Raw genomic sequence first — 10752 nt, 5'->3', positions numbered from 1 at the left:
CCCCTTAAAGCCATTTAAACAGAGCTCTTTTACAGATTAATTTTGGTAAGATACATACAAACATGCAAACAAACAGAGACATCATAGTTCCCATTCCAAAGTTTTAGCCATGAATCAGGTACAACAATGTAAAATCCATCAGTTGCAAAAGAGGTAGAATTCAAATCGGGTTTCTGGTAGATGGAACAAGTCAAGGTCACCCGTCTGGATGGTAATCCCTTTTAACTAATATTTATGAAAGACACTTAAGACTTCTATTTGTCCTTGACAGTCAAGCTCCGAATTACCTACCCCCTTTCCTGAAATTTGCATTTTAAAAATAAGGCAGAGATAAGGGTTCCAGGAGAAGATCAGGTAGAACATTTGCATCTCAAAGGTGTGAAGAGAAAGGCATGTTCCTCCTAGGATGATTTTGTTCCCTTAAGGCCAGAAAAAAATTTTTCCCTCAATACTTACAAGCCTCTTAAGATAAGTAGGGGAGGTTTGGGGAGTGGTAAAAGGATTTGTGGGTTTCGGATTATTTGGAGCCACACCTCTGGTCCTGTAAAGACTAGATTTGTAAAATAAGGACAGCTTTTTGTGTTTTCTCTCAAAGAATTTGGTGGCCACCTCAATGATACCAAAAGACTGACACCTAGGTTGGAATGTTTCACTTTCCCTCATTTACCTTAGGGGAGAAGGCCCTCCCCACCAAAATTCCTATCAGCTATGGTCAGTTTAGTCAGACTGGTGACCTCCCATTTTGTTAATCTATTTGCAAACACTTTTGAGCATCCACCCTGGGTTTAAGAAATTTTCTAATTATGGCCCTCAGTTCGGCCTTTGATCTGAAGAGGCTGGCCTACAGCCTCACGTGGTCCCACTTCTAAAGGTAGCCTGACTATTTTTAGTCCATTCCACTTATCCCATGGTTACCCTCTACTACAGAGTGGAGGCATTTGTGGCATTATGTGGTTGTCTGGATTTGTCCACTCAAAGGCAAAGAGGTATCGGGAGTCTGGGTGCAGGGGGATGCTAGAGAAAGCATCCTTTAGGTCTAGCACTGCGAACCAGTTTGCAGTCTCTGGGACTTGGGTCAATATGGTATATGGATTAAGGACTATAGGGTGAGGGTGAACTGGAACCACTGCCTCATTAACTGCCCTCGGGGCTTGAACAAACCTGTATTCTCCACTCTGTTTCTTATGGGCAGAATGGGGGTATTACACAGAGATCAGCAGGGTCGGAACAGCCCATATTTTAAGAACTTGGTTATTAAAAGTTGGATACCTGTTGAGCCTTGGGCCTCAAGGGACCCTGTCTCTTCCACGGGTAATCAGCATTGGGTTTTAACGAGATATGAACTGGGGGCACATTAGTAGCTTTGCCAGGACCTCAGTGTCCCAGACAGTGAGGTTCAGTTGAGATACAATATGGGGTGGAATGGAGACCTCCTCTAGCTTGAGACTGAGGCAGGTTCCCATGCCTGGGTGCCTTCTCTGTGAGGGTCTCCAAGTTTGGAGTACTGTCTGGAATTTAGTGAGCAAGTCCCTTCACAGCAGGGGATGGGGCACTCAGACATGAGCAGAAACTGATGTGCAAGGGTAAAATTTCCTAGCAAGCAGCTGGGGGGGGGGGGCGGGGTGTGTGTGTACTGAGTCGCTTGGTTTGGGCCATCCATAAACCCCCGTTATCATACAGGATTGTACAAGGGTCAAGGGAAATCGGTCAGCACAGAGTGGGCAGCCCCCGTATCTAATAAGAAAATAACTCTCGTACTGGCCACGTCAAGGGCTGCCCGAAGCTCCTCCGGAGACATGACCAGGAGTCCTTTGGGAGCCATTGAGGGTCCCAGGCCCCATCAGTCTTTGGTCCTGTCAGCCTTCGTTGGTGTGGGAGCCCTGAGTCGCCTTTAGGACTGAGGGCAGCCCCACTTCCAGTGGTCCTTGTGTTTACATTTTGGACAGGGTACTGCTGGCCCTCTTTCTCATGGGTGACATTCATCTTCCTGGCTGAACTTCAAACAGATCCCTTCTTGGCAGGGCCGTGGCTCAGATCCAGACTTCCTGGATCCTGTGCCTGCCATGGGCTTTCTCAAGGGAGGGTAACCCTGAGGTGGTGCAGGGGCTAGGGCTGCAGCCAATAACTGTGCCTTTTCTTGTTGGCCCTGATATCCCAAAAATGTAAGAAGGGAGTATGCTGCCAGAGACTCTAGTGGATGGAGCTCCTCAAGGGAGTGTCACAGAGATAAATCCTGATGGCAGTGTAGGAGATAGTATAACTGACTTGATCCATGATGGCCCCCAACTCCAGGGTAGGGGATCACGGCAAAAGAGGTGTTTAATTAAGCAGGGGAAACTGGGCTTGTGGCTGTCAGGCCATGAGAAAGGGTCTGTTTGGCAAAGACAACAGTGAGGTCCCTGTGGGCACCTGAAATCTTTCTGAGAAAGAAAAAGAGAAACAAATAGAGCTGAAGGGTAGGGCTGGAGCTGTAGTGATAACAATGCAAGGCAAAAGCTCCCCTCAGGATATGGTCTTTGTGCTGTTGAGGAGGGGCACCTCTTCACAGAAGTAAAGCAGAGGTAACACTCCACCTGCTGGCAAAGCCTGGCAAGGAGGCTCCAGGACCTGTAGACAGTCTAAGAAATCAGGAGGGGATGAGAAAAGGAGGATATAAGAGAAATCTGGGACAGGAGGGAAGGTGTACAGCCAGGACACTTCCCAGGCCAGAGACTCGTCGGCCCACTGAGAAAGGAGCTCCACCACTACCTCTGCTCAGGAGTTGATAAAGTCCGAGACCGCCATGTGTGACCAGGGGTGCAGTGAGGCCGTGAGCCCTGAGCGGCACCCAGGGAGGGCCGAGCCACACATCTAGCTGGAGGCTCCTGTAGTGCCCCATTTGGGCCCCCTGATGCAGTTCTGGCATTCTGGAACCAGGCTGAGACTAAGAACGAGTCAGGAGGCGGAATCGGGCTTGAAGAGCTGCGGACGGGAAACTCACCCAATCAAGTTGCCAATGGCTCGCCACGGTCTTAATTTGGAAGTCCAAGTGGTGGTCCCTGTGGATCATCTCGGGTCCAAAGAGATAGAGTGATGGGGAGAATGAGAGAGACTGAGGGGAGAAAAGCCCTGGGCCTGGCAGGCTCCTTCAGGGCCAGAGAGCTGCTCTCTGCCCAATCTCGCAGGCAGCGTCAGCCGCCGCCTAAGGGACAAGTCCCGGCCACCCTCCGCAGAGGGGAGCCATAGCTCAGTAGGCGGATCAAGACTATGCCCTTTGTCGTCCCTTTTGTGGTCGCCACAAAAGATGTTGCAGGAGAATGGGGGAGTGAGAGGATAGTCATGTCTCAGGTCTCGCAGCGAGTTCCTGGGACGGGACAGACCAGCAAGTGAGGGTCCTTGGCTTCACACAGGAAAGAATTTAAGGGCGAGCCATAGTAAAGTAGAAGTGAGTTTGTTTAGAGAGATATGCACACATTCCTCAGGCAGAATGCAGTCCCTTTCAGGTGAGAGCAGCACTGGGGTGTGGAGTTTTACTTTTTCTGGGCTGGGTAATATCATAGGCTAACAAGTAGGAGGATTATCCCAAGTATTTTGGAGAAGGGGCAGGGATTTCCAGGAATGGGGCCACTGCCCACTTTTTGGTCTTTTATGGTCAGCCTTCGAACTGTCTTGGTGCCTGTGGTGTGTCATTTAGATGCTAATGCATTACAGTGAGCATATAATGAGGCTCACGGTCTACTGGAAGTTGAATCTTCCACTATCTTGGGCCTCATTGGTTCTAACCAGTTTTTATTGTATCCTCAAAGGCTGTGTCATTCTTTTGATGGTTTTGCTCTGCTCCTTCATTCCTGTTTCAGGAGGAACAACAAACTTCTCCTATCTTTATGACAGGAGGTAGTTTTGCAACTTAGAAGGAGGCTCCTACCCACCCACAGTCACTTGGAAATAGCTGTGCTGGATCCTTCACGTTTCCGTTTCAAAGAGATGGCTCCCAGGTTCTTGAGAACGACATTCCTGGGTCATAAATTTGACAAAAGACCTATCTAGTCTTCAAAAGGATTTATATACATTTCAAAGAGATGTTACCAAACTGAACTTGCATCTGCTCACCTGATGCACAGCAAAGCCAACCTACTGACACAGGGTTGTGGTGAAATAAAGTATAGCATTTACCGCAGGGCCAAGTAAGGAGAATGGCAGCTCATGCTCAAAAGACCCAAACTCCCCAATGGTTTTCAAAGACAGTATTAGGGGTGAGGGTTCAAGGGTGTGTGATCAGCTCATGACCATTCTTCTGATTGGTTGGTGGTGAGGTAACAGGGTAGTGTTTTGGGAATCTCAATTATCAATTTTTTGGCTCTAACTGGTCTGGGGTCTACGTGCTGGTGGGCAGCATGCAGCTAACTTCTTCCACCTGGTGGGGGTTTTAGTTTCTGCAAAACAGCTCAAGGATACTGCTCAGGATGTTATCTGTAGCCCTTGAGGAGGAACTAAAGGTTCTTAATTTGTTTATGGATAAACTATTATTATTTTATCTTGCTTGACTGCTTTCCTTTGTTTCTGCATTTTCTCACTTCTCTGATTAAATTTGCTTTTTGGAACTTGGGAAAGCTTAGGAGGCTAAAGCCTTTCTACAAACAAGAAGCAGGGGACACGGGGGTGGGGGTGGGGTGTCTGTCCCGTTGAAGGTCCTGCAGGGTCCTGCTTTGTTTCAAAGAAGAGAAAGCACTTACAAGTTTTCTAAAGTAAATGCTCAAAGAAAATGGAGGGGAGGGAAATCTCTTATTTAACCTGAGGAAATTAAGCCTTTTATTTTAAATTTGTATTTATCTTTACAATCTACTTCCTGCTTGATGCTCTAAATTCCAAAAATCCATGGGGGAAGGGGGGAGAGTGGAGGGCAGGGGAACTAGGGGAAGGAAGGGAGTCACTAGGCAAAAAAGCATTTAACAAAATCATTCTCGCTACAGTTGATCCTCGAGGAGGATGAGTTTGAACTGTGCGGGTCGACTGGTACGAGAGTTTTTTTTTTTTTCTCTATAAATACTTACTACAGTACTACATGATCAATTGTTGGTTGAATCCTTGGATGTGGAACCACGGACACAGAGGGCTGATCTTAAAGTTGTAAGTGGATTTTTGACTTTGCAGGCATGGGGGCCCCCAATCCCCAAGTTGTTCAAGGATTAACTTTATATGCATTGCAGTGCATGACTCCTGGAAATAACAGTGCCTCCTCTCTGAATTGTTATGGATCCCTACTCTCTCATTGTCTTTCCCTGGACTTTTCCGAATCAGCTTTGAATCCTTTCACTGTGACATCAGCGACATTTGTTGCAACATTTTGGAAGTTGCTTGACATTATAAGAGGTAAAGTGTTGTAGGTACGTTGAGAACTGAAAGATCAGGAGCTGCTAAAGAAAAAAATATTCAATGACACAGTAAGGCAGATTTTATTCAAGGGGGCAGGGATATTTCAGTAGGTGTAGGGACCACTGCCATGGCATCTTGCAGTTGGGGATAGAGATTGGGCTCAACTCTGAACACAGCAGGAGCAGTGGAAATTTATAGCCAAGGAACATGGTGAGGTTGGTGGATGGAAAATTACTAAGAGGAAACATCAGGGGGGTGGTCAGGGTTTCTGACATCACATCAAGTTTCTGATGTGATGTCAGAAACTTGATGTTTCTGGCTAAACTGACCAGGCCTGGGTGATCAGACATCACCGAGGATCGTAGAGGATGAGGATCCAATCAGATAGGGAGATTGGGGTGGGGGGTAGGGTTCTGTCTAAACTGACTTAGCAGGATTCTTGCTTAATTAAATCCGACAACACAGAGACAAACAGGAAAGTCCAAAAGTCAGGCTTCTGTCAGGGAGAGAACTTTTGTCAGCTCTTTCCCTATATCGTGCAGGCCCTCGGTTTTTTAATTCTTAACAATGGTTTATATTATTGAGCCCTTACTGTGTGTCAGGCACAATGTCAAGTGTTTTAGATATGTCTATTATGAGTCCGCCCCACAGCCCTGCCAGGCAGATATAATTATCTCCAATTAAAAGATGAGAAGTATGAAACTCAATAAGTGAAGTGACTGGTCTAGGATTCTGTATGTGCAGAGTAATAGTGTCGGAGTTGGAACCCAAGTTTGTCCTATTTAAATGACCACTGTGCTAACCTGTAAGTAGGACAATGCAGAAGTTAAGTATAGCAACAGAATTCACCCCTAATCCTCCGTCTTCTCGGAAATCCCCCGCCCCTAGCCCGCAGCCCGGGCGGATGGCACCATGTCCCCTGGCCCAGGTGAGCAGGGGCACCTCGCCACCGTGCTGGGCGGGGCCCAGCCCGCTGCAGCCAATAGCGCGGGCGCCTCCGGGGGCGGGGCTCGCCCGGTTTCGCGCTCTGACTGGACGCCTCGGGGGCAGGGCTCGCCGGGATGCGCGCTCTGATTGGGCGTTCCTGGGGCGGGGCCGGGCCGGGGCGGTGCGCGCCAGGTTCTGGTGCCTGCCTAACGCGCGGATCACGTGGCGGCGGGCGCGGGACTGTGGGTCTGGACTCCAGTGTCGCCAGCCGCAGCGAGGGGCGCGGTGTCCCAGGCTGCACTTAACCGCGGCTCCGAGAAGCGGGGTCGGGTGAGTGCGGAGCGCCTTGCTGGTGCCTGGAGTGAGAGGCCCGGCGGCAGTGCGCGCGCGCGGCCCCGGGTCGAGACCCGTGCGTGGGGGGGGGGGTGGGGCGGTGGCCTCGGCCGCAGCTGCGAAGGCTCGCTTCCCGTGCTGGCGGCCGCGTTGCTCGTGGAGCAGTTTAGGTTTCAGTGCAGCGCGTCACCTCGCCACAGTATCCTCACGGCGGGGCTGCAGCCGAGTGCTGTCCTGTAGCCCATTTCACAGGCGGGGAAGGGGAGGCTCGGAGAGGGCGGCGGGCCTGGGAGCCGTCCTGCAGCCTGCACAATGGCGTAGCCCGCGCGGTGCCGCTGCACGTGCGGTCGCCTTACGGGGCGGGCCTGCGCCTGGCTTCCCCATTCCTCATCCCGGCCTAGGAGACAAGCGCTGCCCTGTGGGGTTCTTGGCCCGGGGCCCTGCGCGTCGAGGTCCAGGAAGTTAAGCGACCCTTGGTCAGCTTAGGCTGGCACAAACATGCGCTTCAGTCGGGCAGAGTTGGCGGACTGGAAACACCAGTTCAGGTTCTTATGGACTCATAATTTTTTTACTTAAAGGAACATGCAGTGGACGTGGGCGATTGTGCTTTTATTTAGTGCAGTGTCACGGAAAAGAGTTGATTCTGACTCTCACTATTATAAGCCACTTAGCTTCTGAACCTGTTTCCTCCTTTATAAAGTAGGGAACACGGACAGATGGTTGTTCCCTCAGGAGACTCCTGGCTGGTCCCACTTGTGTGACAAAGGCCCAGGGAAGATCTGGGGGCATGGAGAGGCTGGTAACCTTGGCAAGTGAATTCACGTACTTGGACTGTTTTGTTGGAAGCCATCCTGGAGCCATTGCACCATGACAAAGTCATGAAGCAACGGAAGGCGAAACTGCAAGGCAGCGCCATGCCAGGAAGGTGGACTACAGCTCTGTTGTTATGTTTTATGATAATAAATTTACATATGGGGCAATTTTGGGGGGATGTTGCTCCACGTGAAAGAAAAATTCCTCTAGGACTCCCCCTCCTGAAACTACCACAGAATGGGAAGTACCCACTAAAGCCCCGGGGAAATAGGTAAAGAATTAAGAGCCTGGAACTAAGGGGATGTTTTTATGAAAAACACCCTCTAGTATGGAGTTATGGCCATGGGCCGGAGTTCCTGATGACATAGGAAATTTATGGTTCTATTATAAAGGAAGATTAATTATAAAAAAGCAGATGACTAGAGCAGAATTGGTTGCTAGGATAGGAAGAAAAACACTGTCTCAGTTGAAGGAAACAACGAGAAAGAGCATGCAGGGTATATTGTAAATATTTTCGTGGAACCATTGTAAAAGTTTGCCCATGCAAGAAGAGAAATAGGAACAAGTAGCTCCAACTTTTACAATTAAAATAATCATATAACTGCTTGGCTTGGTTACTAAGAAATAACCTGTGATTAATGGGAACTTGGGGAAATATTTTAATAGGACATCTAGAAACTAGGGGATATTTTTTTAAAAAATCTTTAGAATATTTTGAGATTTGATTGTGCTAAGATTGTTTGGCCACGTACCTGGTAATGTAATCAACTGTAATATATAAACCTGTGATTGTAAACAATAAAGGAGAGGATGAGAGAGAGAAACATGCAATGCTGATACTTTAAGAAGTGTAATAGATTTATTTCCTTCGCCGACGCTATCCATCCCTCAGGTATCCCTGGACTCGCTGGAGTTGGACTCCGGCACTGTTTCCCTGGGGTTGAGGTGAGGATCTTGCCAGAGGTGAGTGACATTTCTCCAGTGGAAGCACCAACAGTGTAACATAGTAACCGCTGCAGTGAGTTGTGTTTTCCTGGGGTGCTCGGCTGGGGTTACTGAGTGGTAGTAACATGGCTCTAAGATCCCCAGGTGTCTTTCATAACAATAGTAGCTGCTGATTTTTGAGTAGTTACTCTGCCTGGCCCTGTCTGAGTGCTCTGTGTCTGGTACCTCATTTAACTCCCTATTAACTCAGAACTGTCGTCCCTGAGTCATATATGAGGGGACCGACAAACAGGTGTCAGCACCTGGGGCTGCACATTAGGAACTGGGGGCGGGGCTTGAACCCCACAGGCTGCCTCTGCAGTGAGTTCAGCACAGCTCCCCCGGGTGTGGTCTTCACCGTTGGGAAATGGAGAATGGGAGGGGTCCAGCCCGTGAGATGTCCACCTGCTCTTCCATAAGGAACCTGGATCCTCTCCAGTTGGGTTTCGCTAGTTGTTAGTTTCAGACAGTTATTTCTCAAACAGGTGCACTGGGAAATAACTTGTCAGCTCTGTACTGTCAAGGTGAGACTCTGTTCTCCCATCCCAGCTCTGGCCTTTGGGCCCTCAGATCTCATCTCCTGTGTCTCTGTTTTGTTCCTGATTTCTGCCCCTCAGCAAGTGAAACCTCTTCCCATTGTAGGGCCTTTGCTCTTGGTGATGGCTCTTTCCCCCCATCTCATAAGCTTGGCTCCTTTCTGCCGTTCAGATCTTAGCTCAGACACCTTCCACGGCCGGTCTACAGAAGCCCGCCACCCATTTATTGCCCTCATAACAGTCAGTCATCACCCCCTGAAGTCATCCCCTGTATTTCTTGTTTACTTTTTTAGAGCCTGCTTTTCATAAAAGCAGGGCCTCTGTCTTGCTGACCCTAGTATTCTTAGCGCCTAGCTCAGTGCCTGGGATATAGGAGTCACTCAATAAATATTTGTTGAAGGAATGAATGAATCCATTGTAGGCTAATAGTAGTGAAGTAAAGCTCCTAAATACCAAAAGCTTATTTTGAATTAAACATAGAATTACTATATGATCCAGCAATTTCACTTCTGGGCCTATACCCAAAAGAATTGAAATCAGGGACTTGATATTTGTACACCCGTGTTCATAGCAGTGTTAACTCACGATAGCCAAGAGGTGGGAGCAGCCCAGGTATCAGCAATGGATCGATGGATAAACAAAACATAGTCTATCCATACGATGGACTATTACCCAGCCTTTAAAAGGAAGGAAATTCTGACACATGCTCCAACATGCGTGAACTTTGATGACGTTATGCTATGTGAACTAAGCCAAACACAAAGGAGACATATTGTGTGATTTCATTTACATGACGTACCTGAAATAGTCAAATTCATAGAGATAGAAACTAGAATAGTTTTTACCCCAGGCTGGAGGAGAAGGGAACAGAGTATGTTTAATGGGGACAGAGTTTCAGTTTGGGAAGATGGAAGCGTCCTGGAGATGACAATGGGGATGGCTGCACGACAGTGTGAGTGTATTTAATGCCACTGAACTGTGCACTTATATCACAGTTCAAAAAAGATGATAGAAGTTCAAGGTGTACTGTTTTCCAGCCAACCTCCAGACTCAAAGAATAGATGGTAGGTATGTCTTCCCTAAATATAGTATCAGTTAAAAATGATCTTCCCTCTGATCTAAAAAAGCAGTCTCAGGATCTTTGTCTCACTTGTTTGCCAGCTATCTGGGTGTCCCTCAGCCCTGACAGGCTGGCACATGAACTAACCATCACATTCAGGATCTTTGCTTTTCTTACTGTAGTTTAGAATGCTCCAGCATATAATAGATTATATCTGTAATAGATAGTATTGATTTAATTGAAATGAGTCAAAGAACTTTGAAGTTATCGTTTGAATAAAGAATTCAGGCTTCTTCGTGGTTTTAAAAAAAAGCTTAATTAGAACTCAAGTTGGGTGTGGACTGAGTACTCCATTTGGGGGATGACTTGACCTGAGTGGGAACAGGATACATGGTGGAAAACTCCCCCACGGGGTTTCAGTGAGAGCAGGGGGGCACTGCCCGCCTAGGAGGGGGTGCCGGCCGCACAGAGAACCCTCCTCGGGGTCGAGAGGGACCTGGGACTCCGAGTTTGCAACTTGGGTAAGAGAAGGGATTGCAGAGAGGGCAGAGGGCCACAGGTGGTGACTCCGAGTGAGACGAGCGAGACCACAGCTGGAGAGCAGAGAGCAGTTTCTTCCTGAGCAGAGCCGGTCTGAGTGCCTCTCAGGGACGGTTGTAGATCTGACTGTCCCCGGGGGGAGGGTGGGGAGATGGGGCTCCAAACTGACTTCAGTTACTTGGTGGTTGAGAAATACCTGCTCTGTGT

The sequence above is a fragment of the Hyperoodon ampullatus genome (genome assembly GCF_949752795.1).
Source record: "Hyperoodon ampullatus genome assembly, chromosome: 19".
In the NCBI taxonomy this organism is placed as follows: domain Eukaryota; kingdom Metazoa; phylum Chordata; class Mammalia; order Artiodactyla; family Ziphiidae; genus Hyperoodon; species Hyperoodon ampullatus.
Note: the sequence above shows the minus strand (reverse complement) of the source record.